Source organism: Hyperolius riggenbachi, chromosome 2, assembly GCF_040937935.1.
Source record: "Hyperolius riggenbachi isolate aHypRig1 chromosome 2, aHypRig1.pri, whole genome shotgun sequence".
NCBI lineage: Eukaryota > Metazoa > Chordata > Amphibia > Anura > Hyperoliidae > Hyperolius > Hyperolius riggenbachi.
The window spans coordinates 138842743-138861080 of NC_090647.1; the positions used below are offsets into that span (position 1 = coordinate 138842743).

The 18338-nt window shown below is 41.9% G+C and overlaps 1 protein-coding gene across 1 annotated transcript in view; it reads left to right on the forward strand.

The window, feature by feature from the left end:
• The window catches only part of LOC137544099 (retinol dehydrogenase 7-like), a 56667-nt gene that overhangs the window by 11428 nt on the left and 26901 nt on the right, over positions 1-18338 (forward strand). Inside the window, exons 2-3 of the mRNA XM_068265162.1 lie at positions 2020-2183; positions 9474-9698. The gene's annotated coding sequence lies outside the window, so the exon portion shown is untranslated. The remainder of the gene's footprint in view (positions 1-2019; positions 2184-9473; positions 9699-18338) is intronic.

Sequence of the window (18338 nt, forward strand, 5' to 3'; positions counted from 1 at the left end):
CTCTAAAACTTACCAAACACACAATTGGAGAACCTCACTCCCAAACAGTTTTGGCTGCGCTCACATATGGTGTTGGATGCTGGTTCTGGGGCCCCGGGCAGTGAGAGTTCCCGGGGCCCCAGGCTGGCTCATGCACCATTGTTTTTAATTATTGTAGTATCCCATGCAGTTTAGTTAGGAGGGGGGCAGATGAGAGGGAATTTCCTGCACGCTGGTGCCCCCTGCTGGTCATATAGCCATTGTCTATATGCAACTGAAGCCCTCTCCTACTAATTGGCTGACTTGCTCAGCTTTCGCTTGATTATCACTGCAAGCTAGGTGTATTATGTGTGCACTTTTCATTGGCTTATAAGCAGCCTGCAGGCTTTATAAAGCAGCAGAGAACTGTTTGGGAGTGAGGTTCTCCAATTGTGTGTTTGGTAAGTTTTAGAGCAGTAGGAGACAGGCCTTGGATGTGGCAGCTCCAAGGTTTTGGCTGCGCTCACATATGGTGTTGGATGCTGGTTCTGGGGCCCCGGGCAGTGAGAGTTCCCGGGGCCCCAGGCTGGCTCATGCACCATTGTTTTTAATTATTGTAGTATCCCATGCAGTTTAGTTAGGAGGGGGGCAGATGAGAGGGAATATCCTGCACGCTGGTGCCCCCTGCTGGTCATATAGCCATTGTCTATATGCAACTGAAGCCCTCTCCTACTAATTGGCTGACTTGCTCAGCTTTTGCTTGATTATCACTGCAAGCTAGGTGTATTATGTGTGCACTTTTCATTGGCTTATAAGCAGCCTGCAGGCTTTATAAAGCAGCAGAGAACTGTTTGGGAATGAGGTTCTCCAATTGTGTGTTTGGTAAGTTTTAGAGCAGTAAGAGACAGGCCTTGGATGTGGCAGCTCCAAGGTTTTGGCTGCGCTCACATATGGTGTTGGATGCTGGTTCTGGGGCCCCGGGCAGTGAGAGTTCCCGGGGCCCCAGGCTGGCTCATGCACCATTGTTTTTAATTATTGTAGTATCCCATGCAGTTTAGTTAGGAGGGGGGCAGATGAGAGGGAATATCCTGCACGCTGGTGCCCCCTGCTGGTCATATAGCCATTGTCTATATGCAACTGAAGCCCTCTCCTACTAATTGGCTGACTTGCTCAGCTTTTGCTTGATTATCACTGCAAGCTAGGTGTATTATGTGTGCACTTTTCATTGGCTTATAAGCAGCCTGCAGGCTTTATAAAGCAGCAGAGAACTGTTTGGGAGTGAGGTTCTCCAATTGTGTGTTTGGTAAGTTTTAGAGCAGTAGGAGACAGGCCTTGGATGTGGCAGCTCCAAGGTTTTGGCTGCGCTCACATATGGTGTTGGATGCTGGTTCTGGGGCCCCGGGCAGTGAGAGTTCCCGGGGCCCCAGGCTGGCTCATGCACCATTGAAACAATTAGATCTGGGAAATTATAGACCTGTAAGCTTAACGTCAGTTGTTGAGGATTTTCTAAGAGATGGCATTCAAGATTTTATAGCAAATCAAGTAGAGGGGACATCTTCAAGGGTGGCGATTCCATATATTTTGTCAAGAGTTGTAGAAATTATCTCATAATGAATCTGATGTAATGAATACAGACAAAATTATAGTTTCATCCACGTCTTCCTATTTTCTCCACTAACAAGCATGATTACAGAATGTCCTCCAGAACTTTGGCACGCTAATCAAAGCAAACCTCTTTAATCTGCCTGAACATGTATAGCTAACAAACTGCACTACAAACTAAATTGGTAGTTATCTGCGCTCAAGAGCGAAAATGTTCACAAGCTGCCAAAGTGAAGTCCTCAGATGACTTGTCAATAAAATGGTGTATAACGTCAGTGCTAGTTGGAGGCTCCACCAAAACACCCAAAATGTAGGCTTACCGGAGTAAGTAAAGACCCAGATTATAAAGTCTTATCTGGGTCTTTACTTACTCCGATAAGCCTGAATTTTGATGGGTGTTTTGGTGGAGGTACAAACTTCCTTGGCAGAACTTGTTTTTATATTTCTCTTCCTCTGTAGACGAAATGCATCATTTTGGCTTAATGACTTCCATCATGGAGCCTGGTTATTTCAGATCATAGATGGCCCCTTGAGGGATTCTCATCTCAATCACTTGACATGACTGTGGGAAAAATTACCTACGCACGCTAAGGAGCATTAAGGAAATTACTATTTCAAACAATGTAAGTGAGAACAAGTAGGTGTGTATCAATTTTTTTTATTACAACAATTTTGGGTGGAACGCACTTAATTATTAAACATGCTGTGAACCTGCCTGCCAGCAGAGCAAATTGTAGTCGTTGGCAACTTGGCATGATCCAGTATAATAAAAGGGAAATACTCCGTATTATAGCCCTTGTAATTGTTTACCCAAAAAATTGTATGTATTTTCAAATGTGAAGGGTCCAAGCATCAAGCATGAGAATGGGGGCTGGTGCTCTGAAATGTCACACTTGGTGGCTCATGTCATGGATCAATAAAAAGTCTTAATTTCTTGGATTATGCCAACTCATATTGGGCCTGATGTATTGTGTACATAATCCATGCTCAGGAAGCACAATGCAATAGTATTATTGTTTATTGGATTTATATTGCACCAACATATTATACAGTGGTGGACAATAAATAATGATAATAGGAGTGACAGAAAACACAATACAGGTATTAAGCAGTAAGACACACAATGTCAGATCATACACTGGAGTAGTAGTCCAAGTAAATCGAGTTCATGTTATTCTGTGGGCAGGATGCACAATCAGATAGGATACACAAGGAGGGAGGGCCCAGTCAAAGGCTTACAATCTAAAGAGAGGGAGTGGTGACACAATAGGAGGGAGGCTGTATAGAGAGGTTCTTGGCAGAGAGAGTAGGGCATCGGCAAGGTGGAGTAGGCCTTCTTGAAGAGGTGAGTTTTGAGGGCATGTTTGAAGGTGCTGAAGGAGGGGGAAAGGCTGATGGGCTGTGGGAGAGAGCTCCACAGGATGAGGGCAGCTCTAGGGAAGTCAGATATGTATCTGCTGACCAGGTCAGAGATGTAGGTTGAGCAAGACTTGTGTATAGATTTGTAGGCCAAGCATAGGATCTTGAAGCTAATTCTGAAGCGGATCAGGAGCCAGTGGAGGGATTTGCGTAGGGCAGTCATGGAGATGGTGCAGTGGGAGGAGTAAATGAGTCTGGCTGCTGTGTTCATGATGGATTGTAGGGGGGGGGGGCAATGTGGTTCAGAGGGAGGTCTGACAGGAGGATGTTGCAGTAGTCCAGGCAGGAGACAATAAGGGCATGGGCACAGATTTTGGCAATGTCCAGGGTCAGGAAGGAGCGGATCTTGGAGATGTTGTGTAAATGGAAATTGCAAGCCCTAGTAATAGTTTGGATGTGGGGGTGAAGGAGAGGGCTGAATCCAGAGTGACACTCAGGCAGCAGGCATGTGCGGTTGGGTGAATGATTGTGCTGTTGACAGTGACATAGATGTCTGCGAGGGATGAGATAGCAGGGGGCGGGGAGAAAAGGAGGCCTTTTCTATACAGGTTTAATTTCAGGAACCTAGCTGACATCCACAATGAAATGGTTGAGATGCAGGAGAATACCTTCTCCAAGGTGGTGATGGAGAGATCCTTGGTCTGGAGGTACATCTGGGTGTGTATAGGTGGTGGTTGAAGCCCAGGGAGGAGATGAATTTTCAGGTGGATGATAACAGCAAGGGACCAAGAACAGAGCCTTGGAGGACCCCAACCAAGTGACGGTGTAGGTTGAGGAGGAGCCATTGAATGAGGTCCTGAAGGAACAATTTGAGAGGTAAGAGGAGAACCAGGCTAGGGTCTTGGATGCACGCAGATTGCAGGGATTGTAGTAGCAGGGGGTGATCAACTGTGTCGAATGCTGATGAGAGGTTGAGGAGGAGGATGGAGTATTTTCCTTTGGCCTTGGCGAGTGTGAGGTCATTGATGGCCTTGGTGGATTGGGCCAGCCAAAATTCAGATTGTAGTGGTTCAAACAGGGAGTTGGAGCCAAGGTATTGGGTCATGTGTTGGTGGACTAGATGCTCCAGGAGTTTTAAAGCAAAGGAGAGAAGGGAACTAGCAGGGTAGCTGGATAGTACCAACGCCAGGGGAGTACCATACATTACACAATTAGCGCAATGCACATCACCAAGTGTATGTTGCAACGGTAACACGTGTTATGGTTATGCAACTTACGTAAGTAGTACTGTATATGGCACATTACCATAGCTACGCAAGTGTGAACCTGGTAACACATGTTGTGTTAATTGTGTAATACGTGCTACTCCCTTGGCATTAGTACTGGCAGATTCACTGAGGGTGTGAGCATCAGGTCCAATGCTGTTTTGTGAAGTAAATCGCATTGAAGCACATCTAAATGACTCATAAAACCACGATGAACGAGTCATTTAAAAAATGTGTCCTTCTGGAAAAATGACAAAGGCAGAACAGGATTTGAGATTTGTTTACCACCACCTGCATCATTGTGGATTGATTGTTTGTTGTGTGTTCCAAAGTGAGTAGAAACAACACCTGATCTCCCAGAATGCACTGGGAGGGGAAGGCTTTGTGACATTATAGCCTAGACCAAACATCACTGGGAGTGTGAAGTTACATACCAATATACAACAATATATAGATATATTAACTGTTTATAATGCGAATTAACATAACATTGGGTATTCTGAATAATTTAGTACATTCTTCTATATGTCATTGTGGTACCATTTTAAAGCAAACTCAAACTGAAAAAAAATCATGAAATAATAAATTGTATGCGTGTTACCTATGAACCGTAAATACAACATTAGGAACATAGAACAGTATCATATTTTTATTTTTAAGATTGTTTTGCAGGTAAATGAAGTATATTTTACATCAGACTATCATGGCTGCTGTTTATAATTAAAGCTTAAAACTGAAATCCAGAGTACAGTGGGCATAGTTGCAAGGAAGAAACAGGATTTTTCTCTTTTAACAGTTTTAGAAATGTATAGTACATATTGTTGAAGTAACTGCTTTAAATAAAAGTTGAATTGTATGCACTTTTTGTAATACTACTACTAGAAGTTTTTTTGTTAAATGATTCTATAAATTTGGGTTAAATGCTTACAAGCTGTTATGCCTTTATAACATCATAAAGCGTTACACCTTGTAACCATTATTAATGATTAACTATATGTACTGTATATGCTGCTCTTCCCAATTAAATTCTTCAGAAATCCAATCCAAGGACCAGTGAGGTCACAGACTGTATGGAGCATGCCCTGACTGTTTATCCCTGGACTAGATACTCACCTGGGTAGAATAGCAGCTGTTCCTCCTCTCAGTGTCCTACCGCTCTACATTGATCTATGACTATATACTGTATTCTGTTGATCTGCCTCCGAACCACTTTGCAGGAATTTATTGTCTAAGACAAACATAGGTCCCTTTGAATGATTCACTCAGTAGCAACATTATAGTGTGAAATGTTAATTGCAAAATTACTTTAGCTGGGAATAGTAAATTATATACATCATTTTTGGATTTTCTCAAGGTACACATCTTCGTTAAAATGAAAAAACGTTCTTGAAAATATGTTTTCTGATGCCCATTAACTTACATGCATTAACTTAAACACACACACGCACGCGCGCGCACACACACACACGCACACACCTAGAGATAACTGAACTTTGTCAGTTTTCTGGCCAGGGATCTTTTAGCTCCCTCCCATATTTCTTTTCAAGCCTGATCAATGATATGGACTTTTACAATTTGTTTAAGTGTCATTCGGCCTGACAGTAAATTTAGTATAGCAACCTTTACCCATTTAATGCTGTCTCCTATCTTCCTTTAGCCTCTGGCCATCACAATTTTACCATCAGTTTTGCTGTAGGTTATAGTGTCCCACAGCAAAGATGAATAATAGAGGTCACTGTGACAAGCGAACAACACAACAGGTAGCAGATTAAGAAAAATGGGAGACCTAACAGAAAGCTAGCTAAACCTGCTCCACGTGCACATTGACAACAGGATCAATGGTGGTGGGAAGATTAGAGTGGTGGAAGAGCCAGTTGAGTGAGGATCAATGAACATGAGGAACCAGTGTGGTGAAGTTACCAGCTGAGGGTACCAGTGTGTCATAAGGACATGTAGTGGAGTAAAGGCCACATTGTTTTTCAGAAATCAAACATTTTTACATCTATCTATCTACTGTACATACAGTATGCTGACCGAGGTGAAAAACTCAGGGAAAGTGGGCAGAGGATAAAACAGCCGATCAAATTTCAGCAATTCATTTTCAATAGGAAAATGCAAACTGCAGCCATTCTTACACTGTTAATGGTAAGGTTCTTAAACTTGCTACAGTTGGTCACAGGGTGACTAGAATTAATATTCAGAAAAGTTCACCTATTGATTTTCAACTGGAATATTTAAATATTTAAATTGCTGCCATTCTTACACTGTTAATGGCAGAGGCCTCAAACCTGCTACGGTCTGTCATTGGGTGACTGGGGTTCACATTCAGAAAAGGCCAAAAACAGAGCCAAAAACAATCAGATTTCTTTGCTTGATAAACTGCTTTCATTCTCATATTACTATGCCAGGAACCTCAAATCTCACAAACGTAGTCATCAACTGGCTGGGTGTCAAGGTTACAAAAAGTGGGCGAGACCCCAACAACATTTTTTATTAGGAAAATATAAACTGCAGCCATTCTTACACTGTGAATGGCAGGGTTCTCAAACTTCACACAGTTGGTTACTAGGAGACTGGGAGTAATATCCAGGAAAGTGGGCAGAGCCTAAAACAGCTAATCAAAATTCACCTATTGATTTTCAAGGAGAAGCGTTGCATTGCTGCCATTCTTACACTGTTAATGGCAGAGCCCTTAAACCTGGTACAGTCTGTCATTGGTCAATTCAAATTCAGAAAAGGGACGGAGCCATAAACAGACAATTAGATTTGTTTCATTTCAGTGGGAAAATTTACATTATTGATGCCAAGGGCCCTATAGCTCATAGACTTGGTTATTGAGTAGACTGTGTGTCAAGGTTAGAAAAAGTGCGTGGAGCCAACAACAACCAAATACATACCCGGGCAATGCCAGGTCATCAGCTAGTTTTTCAGATAAAAATTGGGGGCTTGATTTATAATTGAATCGGATTATATTTCAGTATAGCCAATAATTTGCAGTCTTTCTAGAGCCAATATTATTTCAGGACTGTGCTGCAAGAAGCTGTTGCATTAGTATAGGCTCTGAAGCAAGCCTGATGCTCTCTCCAGAAGCTGATGAAATGTAGCACTGCCTACTCTAATTCAATGAGGAGCCTGTGGAAGTGAACTGGATATGTACCTGCACAATATAGCTAGAGTAAGGCCTGGTTCACATGGACATCAAACGCTTTTCTGCTACCAAGCAAAAAAGCATTTGACAACCTCTGGTAGTAGTTCCCGGCATTTCGTAGTTGTTAAGGTAATAGTTCCCGGCATTTCATAGTTTCATAGTTGTTCAGGTAGCAGTTCCCGGCATTTCGTCAATTCATTGCCCATAGTATGAGGGTTTACCTACATAATCTTCTCATAGTATTCAAATCTGTCGACCCTTATACTCAATGGAGGTGGTAAAATTGGTCAGTGATCGGCCAATTATAATTGAAAGTGTGTACCAGGCTTAAGCGGCAGGGCATTTTCCTATGTCTACTGGCAAATGCCCTTTATCATGTCAATATAAAATGTAAAATCTGTAAGCTCTTTAGCAAAAAAAAGTGCATACACACCTATGACTAATGTCGCCCATTGAGCATCGGGACCCGATCCTCTTGGGTGACATCACTGGGCTGAACTGCACAGATGCAAAGTCATGGGGAAGGTGGGGAATGACGGAGTGTTGTGTGCGAGATAGAGTGTCGCATGTGTGATGCAACGTGGCAGTTGTGGGAGCAGCTTGCACAATAGAATTGGCCATCGCTCAGCCAAGTTCATCCACCTGGCAGATGACCTATGGAGGATGTGAGGCTATTTACTAGGCCTCAGCTGTTTTTGTAAAATTTAAAATACATGTGTAAGCATACAGTATATATACATATGAACTGTAAATATTCTCAGTATTTTCTTGCTGGCGGGTGGCTTAACTACTTCAGCCCGCAGGTGGTTTCCCCTTCAGGACGGAAGCAATTTTTCCCTGTCAGCGCTCCTCCCATTCATTCGCCAATAACTTTATCACTACTCATCACACATAAATGATCTATATCTTGTTTTTTTTCACCACATATTAAGCTTTTTGAGAGTGATACTTGTTTTCAGTAATCACTTATTCTCTATGCAATTTATAGGCAAATACACACACAAAAAATACACTATTTCTCCAATTCCATCCCATATAGTTTTAAAATAAGCAATGCTATAAATAAACCCCACCCATTTTATTTGCCCATTAGTCCCGGCTATCACAACATTTAAGTTATGCTCCTAGTACAATGTGTGGCGTCAATATATTATATGGAAATAAAGGTGTATTTTTCTGGGGTTTTTTGTTTGTTTGTTTGTTTTTTGTGTGTCCCATCAATTTTAAGCTCTTATGTATTAAAACAACATTAATATATCCTCATGAAATACATATTAAAAAAAAAAAAGCTAAGTCCCTAAGGCAACTATTTATGGAATTTTTTTTACATTTTTTTCCCAGTTTGTTTGCTTGGTAACTGGGGTGGGGGTGGAAGGAGGTTTGGAAGTGATTTAATTAATTAATTGATTTTATTAAAAAATAAAATATGTGGTGTGCAATTCAACACTCACAGTTTTTTTACACTTTGATTCACGTTCATTCTTATGAATGGACATGGCCTGTGATCGGGGTCATGTCCATTCATTACAGGCACTGCAATTGGTCCCAGGAAGCCCTGCTTCCCTTCCCCAATTCCCGAAACTGAAAACAGCCTGGGTGCACAGGACTGCGGCCCCACGCATGCGTGCGCACCGCCGCTTAAACACTGGACCAGAGTACTTGTCCAATTTGATTTTAGTGGCGCCTTTTTGTATGAGAATACTCGGCCAGATAGGCTAGTGGTTAAAAGACATTTTATTGATGACATAAGAAAATATCACCTAAGAAAACTTAGGAGAAAAATAAATTTGAATAAGGGCCAAGGGCCCAAATGCAATTAACTTTTCCCCCTGCTTTTTCTAATAGGAGATCATTTTTCATCTTCTATTTAGAATAACTTTCAAGCAGTGTGCAATTGAAAACTTGACAAATGTAATATATGAAAATATCTACTGTGAGAAGATTCTAGAGAAGAAGCTAATTGTGTTGGAAAGGCAACCTTTTTTAAAAATGTTGAATCCTATTCCTCTGCAGTATTAAACATTATTGCGACAGAATAAGAACATTGCTGTTTGTATTTCCTGCATGATGTTATTGTATTACTATTAACATAGGTTCTGATCCTAAAACACTGGTGTAATATTTATTTTCCCTTTTCTCAGAAAGTTTACGTATGCAGTTTATAAACAGCAATGGAGAGATCATGATTCATGTCAGTGCAGGTGGTAATTGAGCAATATGTACAGAGGTTATTAAAACCACTCCCACCATGTATCATGTCAGGACACTTATTCCTTTGCACTAGCAGCCACCACAGAAAGGTTCTACAGATTGGCAGCCAGATTGACTTATCTACTCTTACACATCTCCACAGACGTGCAAAACAGGTAAAAAAAACACCCTTTCTAAGTTATGTATACTTTTACAGTGTGAATGGCTTTATCTGTACAATTGCGTAGTCTGGCTTTCTTAGTTTTTTTTTTTTTTAATAAATGTATATTTTTTTCTAGCATATGTCATTTTTTTCTGATTGTACAGTATTATTATTATAATTTTTTATTTATATAGAACCAATATTTTCTGTTGTGGGGTACAGAGTGCAAAACAGCCAATACTGTGGTCCATAGACATAAATAGATCAAAATATGGTAGCAGTAGAACATCCAGCACAGGGGAAGACTGGCCAGTAGGGAAGGGGGGAGATTTCCCCCCAGGCTGCCTCTCATTGAATGATTTAGGGCTGGTACAGTGCCTGGTGCATTAAAGTTTTTGTATAAGGCAATGTGAACCACTTGGCTAGCTTGCTAAGGGAAATAAATGCCCAATTACAAAGCAATTAGAGGGTGGGCAAGCTGGTAAATATGATGCAGAGCAGAGGCCTGCCAGTAGGGTCCATGGGAAAAAAATCTGTCTGGTCTCTCACCATTGTTAAAACGACTGCATGTGCACAGCTACATAAGGTGCTGTCTAGGTTGAAATGTTTTTGACAGTCCCCAGACTCCAGAAGGGCTGCTTGCAGACAGTCCCTAGACTCCAGAAGGGCTGTTTGAAGACAGTCCCGAGACTCCAGAAGGGCAGCTTGCAGACAGTCCCTAGACTCCAGAAGGCCTGCTTGCAGTCAGTCCCTAGACTCCAGAAGGGCTGCTTGCAGACAGTCCCGAGACTCCAGAAGGGCTGCTTGCAGACAGTCCCTAGACTCCAGAAGGGCTGCTTGCAGACAGTCCCTAGACTCCAGAAGGCCTGTTTGCAGACAGTCCTTAGACTCCAGAAGGCCTGCTTGCAGACAGTCCCTAGACTCCAGAAGGGCTGTTGGCAGACAGTCCTTAGACTCCAGAAGGCCTGCTTGCAGACAGTCCCTAGACTCCAGAAGGCCTGCTTGCAGACAGTCCCTAGACTCCAGAAGGGCTGTTGGCAGACAGTCCCTAGACTCCAGAAGGGCTGCTTGCAGACAGTCCCTAGACTCCAGAAGGGCTGCTTGCAGACAGTCCCTAGACTCCAAAAGGGCTGCTTGCAGACAGTCCCTAGACTCCAGAAGGGCTGCTTGCAGGCAGTCCCTAGACTCCAGAAGGGCTGCTTGCAGACAGTCCCTAGACTCCAGAAGGGCTGCTTGCAGACAGTCCCTAGACTCCAGAAGGGCTGCTTGCAGACAGTCCCTAGACTCCAGAAGGCCTGCTTGCAGACAGTCCCTAGACTCCAGAAGGGCTGCTTGCAGACAGTCTCTAGACTCCAGAAGGGCTGCTTGCAGACAGTCCCTAGACTCCAGAAGGCCTGCTTGCAGACAGTCCCTAGACTCCAGAAGGGCTGCTTGCAGACAGTCCCTAGACTCCAGAAGGGCTGTTGGCAGTAGAGGCCTGCAGCAGGTCGGGTACCCGCAGGTTACCCGGAATGCGGGTTAGGTCGCGGGTAGCGAGTGCAGGTCAGGTTGCGGATAGTGAGTTGCGGGTGCGAGGCGGGTCGCGGCACTCGCGGGTAGTCAAAACAAGCATAAGATATTTCTGTATCTCTTACCTTCCCAAAATCTGTGATGAATGCTGGCACCAGAATACTTTCTTGCTGACTTGTTTACTGCTTCTCATCTTTAATGCCAGCAGACTCCTTCCTTCTCTCAAGCTGACACCGCCCCTCCCCCCCCATACTAGTGCATATAACTGGGAACATGCCAGTGTGAGATTGAAAGTGTGTTTTTCATAAATGGCCTGAAATCACTGGGGCATGCTCTGTTAGAGAATAAGGTGTGATAGGAAAGCTCTATCTGTTAGTGACTGGGGATATTTGATAGGACAACAACTAGAGAATGTTCTGGCAGGTTCTCTAAAGCTGAAGGGAGGAGGCAGAGAAGCACATGGCAGATAGACTTGGAACAATATGAAGGAAGAAACCGAGAGCCCAATATAGTGCAGTAAGTATTGACAAATGGAACAAAATAGAATAACAATAAGAAATATACTCACAAGTCCGGGTTACCACATAGGCAACCACTGACGAAGCAGGTGGGGAGTATTATAACCTGACCCCACTCAGGTATAAGAAGTCGCTCTCTGTAGATAGGAAAAAACGGGGATACACCCCTCCACCAAGGGTGGACTGAATCAACAAATAATGCGCAATGTTGAATTTTTTTGTCTATGTATTGTATCGTTTTTTCTCTTTTGTCTCTTTAGTGTATCTCCTGATTGATTGCCTGATGAAGCGGGCGCTTGACCCGTGAAACGCGTTGTTTGCTTGGAGATTTCAAAATAAATTCTATTTATTTATATATGACTCATTGGCTGGTCACTCTTTATTTGAGGGTGGTAACCACCAACCCCCCTCTTTTTAAACAGTTTTTAAACTTTTTATACTAATCTGGCGCCTCTGTTACTCCTCATTATTTGTACATGGCAGATAGAGAAGCACATGACAAGATCTGCTGACACAGTTTAGCTGCATACACAGCCATCTAGCACACACAGGTATGTGTTTGCTGCGTATGACAAGAATAATTATATACAGGATTTTGTTATCAGACAGGTACAAGACAATGGAACAGATTTATTAACACAAGTGCATGCAAAATGGGGGGAAATCTATTGCAAAAGTGAAACAATTGATGTGTGTGCTGCTTTTTATTTTCTTTTGGTTGTGATAAATGTGCTCCAACTAACTTTGATTCTGATTGGTAAGTCCTGAGTAGGTGTGCATACATACAGTATATTTGTTCTCCCTGCTTAAAAGCCTTGTTGCAATCCTGATTTTCTTAATGAATTACCGTTTATTTTGCTGTTGAGCTACTGTAATGAAGAAAATATAATTTAGGGTGTATATACACATCCAATTTGGATTGGCCAATTATATCCCAATTTTACATTTCCCATGTAGTATGAGAGATTACCTACTCAATTTTCTCATAGTCTTTACAGCCGCATGACGCAAAGCCTCGTCCACCTAATCGCACACACTCGTACCCACGTTATTACAAGACAAGTTCACATAACACATTTTTTTTCTCAAGCCTACACGTTTTTGCACAGGTAGATCTGCCAAGCACCTTTATTCAGCAGTAGCTCATCATTAACAAATAAAGGTTCTAACAGAAGTAATCACCAATTGCAGAAAAGTCCATGCACAGGAAAAATCACTAGCTCGGGAGTGCAACTCCTCTATCCATAGCTCAACACTTGAAAAAAGAGAAACAGCAATGGTGCACATCCGGCTAAAACGTCATTTTATTGCTTCAATTTAAAATCCCATAGCAAAAACTACACAGACCAGCATCTTGGAGAGAGGTACAGGCAGTGAAGGGTCTACAGCCGTTTCGCGCCTTAACACATGTGGCGCATCATCAGGACCAACCGCTTCCCTCCCCTGTCACTACATAAATAGTGTATGTTTTACCTTGGTGGCAAATCAATCACCCTCCATCATGGAGTCGCCAGAACGTTGTAGCGTCCACTTCCGGTTTCACGATTGCAAAAGACGTCATATCCGGCGCATGCGACCGGAAATACGCATTTGCAAGACAAACCTACGCATTCATGCCTTACGACGCAAAAAACGTCAGCGCATACGACCAAAATTCCGCATCAGCTTCACTTGATGAGACCAGTCATTCCATAGCTCCTAAGCCAAATTGCCCAACGTCACCATCTTGTGGCCAAAAAAGATAACACAAGTTAGTATAATTAAATCCACAAAAGGAGATTGTCACTGCCACCAAGGTATAAAAAACCTCCTATAGATCCTAAATCACACCTGGTCCATTTATATACAAAAAAAGAGGGAGGGGGGGGGGGGGGGGAAGGAAACAAAAAACTTTTTTTAAACACTAACGAAAAACAAATAATCATATCTAACAACCATATAATCAATATAGCTATTATTTCAAGTCACCACCCCACAATATACGATGGACCCAGTGTGATTCAGACCTAAACGGAGAAATTATCATGAAAGAATCGTTAAAACCTTTTCAAATGCATACACATTATCAATTAAGATAGAGTTATAAAAACAGGGACACCCTATACAGCCTATATTATCAAATAAAGACTGAGAGATTGTTTCTCTCATTAAGTCCCAGCGGGCCTACAGCATCAAAATATGAAATCCAATAACTTTCCCTTTGGAGCAATTTCCTATGCCAGTTGTCCCCTCTTTTGTCTCTCTTCACCTGTTCTATACCCAGAAATCTCAGCTTGGTAACATCGCCAGCATGCATCTGCCGCATATGCTCAATAACACGAGGAGAACCCTTACCACTGTGTACCGATCTGCAATGTGCTTGATAACGGTCCTTGAGCATGTTAGTGGTTTCACCCACATAAATATGAGCACAAGGACATACCAGGGCATGAATTAATCCCCTGGTTCTACAATTTATAAACTGCTTAATTTTGCACGATCGCCCACAGTGTGTGAATAGCCTCACCTCAATCAAAAAACTACAACAGGAGCAATGGTGGCATTTAAAATTGCCAACCGGACGCATGTCACCAAGCCATGTCTGACTAGTGGGGCTTACAAATTCACTATGAGTTAATTTATCCTTCAAATGAGGGGCCCTCCTATAAGACACACATGGCGGGACACTACTCCTATCCTGCAATAGTTTATCTTGCTTAATTATCCACCAGTTATTTTTGATAATCTTTTTTTATAGTTTCGTACATGGGTGAATAAGAAGAATGTATATAGAAGCGATTTTGTGGACCCCCTTGAGATCTTCTTTGTGGAATGAAAAGGGACCGCCTATCCCTATTAGCTGCTTTTTCAAAAGCCTGATCAATCAAAGGTTTTTGATAACCCCTATTTCTAACAGAAGTAAGGATCAAGATTGTGTGTGCATATGCACCCTTAAATCTGAAAGTTATTTATATGAGCCTGGACGCAGTGTCTATTCCTTGCAACTCATAGCTGCAGCGGTGGAAGTGTCAGCCTGGCCACCACAATGCATGCTGGGAGATGTAATATATCAATGTGCCTACATCTCCTGTCCTGTGATTACATTAATGTACTATGTCTCCCAGTGTTCATTGCAGTGGCGGGGGGAGGGGGGGGGGGATCGGGTCTGCATGACGTCATGTTCCATCCTCCCCATAGAGAATAGCGGAGCTGTCCAGGGAGGCTGTGCCGGTTGCTGGATCCAAGCTGGGTAATGTATTTAGCGGGCGATCGGGGGGATCAACAGTAATCGGGGGGATGCCGGCCACCACTACTAGCTAGCCTAGTGCTAGCTGAAGCTATTACAGCCATAGAATAAGTTAAAATTATACTGGCTGCAAAACCTCCTGAGCGGCATAACGCTCAGGAGGTTAAATGTGTACTTTAGAAAAAAAAAAAGAAAAAAGCGAGTTGGGTAATGGGGCTGCGGGTGCAGTTCGGGTATCAAATTCACCTGAAATCGGGTTGTGGGTCGGGTGTGGGTAGCGGGTCTGCGGGCCCGAGTATGAAAAATTGGACCCGCACAGGCCTCTAGCTTGCAGGACTTGTGTAAGAGACTGGCAAGACAGAAGTCATATTGCAGGCAAGTAGCCTCTGTGTGATGTGGCTGCAATACATATAAGCTCTCTGCTCAGTCTCAGGCTATTCTCAGTCTCTCTCCCTCATTCACCTTTGTTTCCCCCTTTCTCTCTAACTGGCTGGATCTTCTTGCTATACAGGAAAGCAAAATAAAATTGCAATCCTGGTGAGGCAAATATCTTCTTCCCTCTCTTTCAGCTTTTCTCTCCTCTCTGCCTCTCCCCTTTTCTCTCCTCTGTCACTCTCTACTTTCTCCCCTCATCTTACCCTCACAATTTAACCACTTCACCACTGAGGGGTTTTACCCCTTGAGCACCAGAGCAATTTTCACCTTTCAGCGCTCCTTCCATTCATTTGTCTATATTATAACTTTATTATTACTTATCACAATGAAATGAACTATATCTTGTTCTTTTCGCCACTAATTAGGCTTTCTTTAGGTGGGACATTATGCCAAGAATTATTTTATTCTAAATGTGTTTTAATGGGAAAATAGGAAAAAATGTGGGGAAAAAAATATTATTTTTCAGTTTTCGGCCTTTATAGTTTTTAAATAATGCATGTTACTGTAATAAAACCCATGAAATGTATTTTCCCATTTGTCCCGGTTATAAAACCGTTTAAATTATGTTCCTATCACAATGTTTGGCGCCAATATTTTATTTGGAAATAAAGGTGCATTTTTTTTTAGTTTTGCGTCCATCCCTAATTACAAGCCCATAGTTTATAAAGTAACAGTGTTATATTATACCCTCTTGATATAAATATTTAAAAAGTTCAGTCCCTAAGGTAACTATTTATGTATTTCTTTTAATTGTATTTATTTATTTTTTTAGTACAAAAAAAAATAAAATTGGGGAGTGTGGGAGGTAATGAGTTAATTTTCAATGTATAGCTAATGTATTTGTATGTGAAAAATGCTTTAGGGTGTAGTTTTACTATTTGGCCACAAGATTTGGTGATAACAGGGTGGAAAAAGGGACAGAGAAATCCGTACGGCTGGGGGTAAAGTGGTTAATCACCCCAATCTTGTTATCAGTAACTCTAATCTAAAGCTGGCCATACATGCTTCGATTTTTACTGACAGATTCTTTCACTATGATCGAATTATATTGGCTTTTCCACTTGTCCGTACCGAGAATGTACAGGTCCTTCTCAAAAAATTAGCATATTGTGATAAAGTTCATTATTTTCTGTAATGTACTGATAAACATTAGACTTTCATATATTTTAGATTCATTACACACAACTGAAGTAGTTCAAGCCTTTTATTGTTTTAATATTGATGATTTTGGCATACAGCTCATGAAAACCCAAAATTCCTGTCTCAAAAAATTAGCATATTTCATCTGACCAATAAAAGAAAGGTGTTTTTAAAACAAAAAAAAGTCAACCGTCAAATAATTATGTTCAGTTATGCACTCAATACTTGGTCGGGAATCCTTTTGCAGAAATGACTGCTTCAATGCGGCGTGGCATGGAGGCAATCAGCCTGTGGCACTGCTCAGGTGTTATGGAGGCCCAGGATGCTTCGATAACGGCCTTAACGAGACTCTGTAACAAAATTTTCAGCCTTATTTATTCTATCCTATAAGTTCCTATGCCTGTTTTAATGTGGCCTGTCTTACTGCAGCCTTTCCTACTTGCACTGTCTCTGTAATAAATCTTATCTCCTTTCCTCTGTTGTGTCTGTCGGGCTGAGGCTGGAATGTGTGGAATGTGCAGCACTGCTTGTCATTGGCAGTAGCTTTACACACCCCCTCCAAGCTCTGCATAAGTCACACAGTAAGCTAGTTCTCAGCTTTTAATACTCTGGTTAGAAGCCATGACTTTTGTTTGTAAACACTGCCTAAAACTGTTAATTACAAACCAGGATTGCAGCAGGGAGTGGCAGAAACAGCACAGAGGGGCACAGAAGAACATAAGGAATAGAAAGGTATGCTTTTTATTGTAAGCATTTTAGAGTACAGATTCTCTTTAACCCATTCAGGTTCCGTGGTTTTCACGAGAGAAATGTTCACCTCCCATTCATTAGCCTATAACTTTATCACTACTTATCACAATGAACTGATCTATATCTTGTTTTTTCCGCCACCAATTAGGCTTTCTTTGGGGGGTACATTTTGCTAAGAGCCACTTTACTGTAAACGCATTTTAACAGGAAGAATAAGAAAAAAATGGAAAAATTCATTATTTCTCAGTTTTCAGCCATTATAGTTTTAAAATAATACATGCCTCCATAATTTAAACTCACGTATTGTATATGCCCATATGTCCCGGTTATTACACCATTAAAATTATGTCCCTATCACAATGTATGGCGACAATATTTTATTTGGAAATAAAGGTGCATTTTTTCCATTTTGCATCCATCACTATTAACAAGTTTAAAATAAAAAAAATATAGAAATATTTCATCTTTACATTGATATTTAAAAAGTTTAGACCCTTAGGTAAATATTTACATGTTTTTTTTTTTTTAATTGTAATGGTTTTTTTTATTTATAGTAAACATTTTATTTGGGTAGTTTTGGGAGGGTGGGGGGTAAACAATAGATTTATAATGTAAATGTGTGTTGATTTTAATTCATTTTTATTTTCAGGTGTAGTATTACTTTTTGGCCACAAGATGGCGGCCATGAGTTTGTTTACATGACGTAACTCTAAGCGTAACACACGCTTAGAGTGGCGCATCAGGAAATGAATGGCCAGAAAAGGCGCAGCTTCCGAGAGAAGCTGTCGCTTTTTCAGCGGGGGAGAGGAATCAGTGATCGGACTTCATAGTCCGATACATTGATTCCCTGGCTACCGAATCCGCGGCCGGGAGTGCACGTGCACGCACGCGATCGGCCGCGGGGGCGCGCGGTAGTGCACATGGTTTCTGGACGTAGTTTCTACGTCCAGAAACCAAAACACGTTAATCTCATCCAGAGTGTTGGGTCTTGCATCTCTCAACCTTCTCTTCACAATATGCCACAGATTCTCTATGGGATTCAGGTCAGGAGAGTTGGCAGGCCAATTGAGCACAG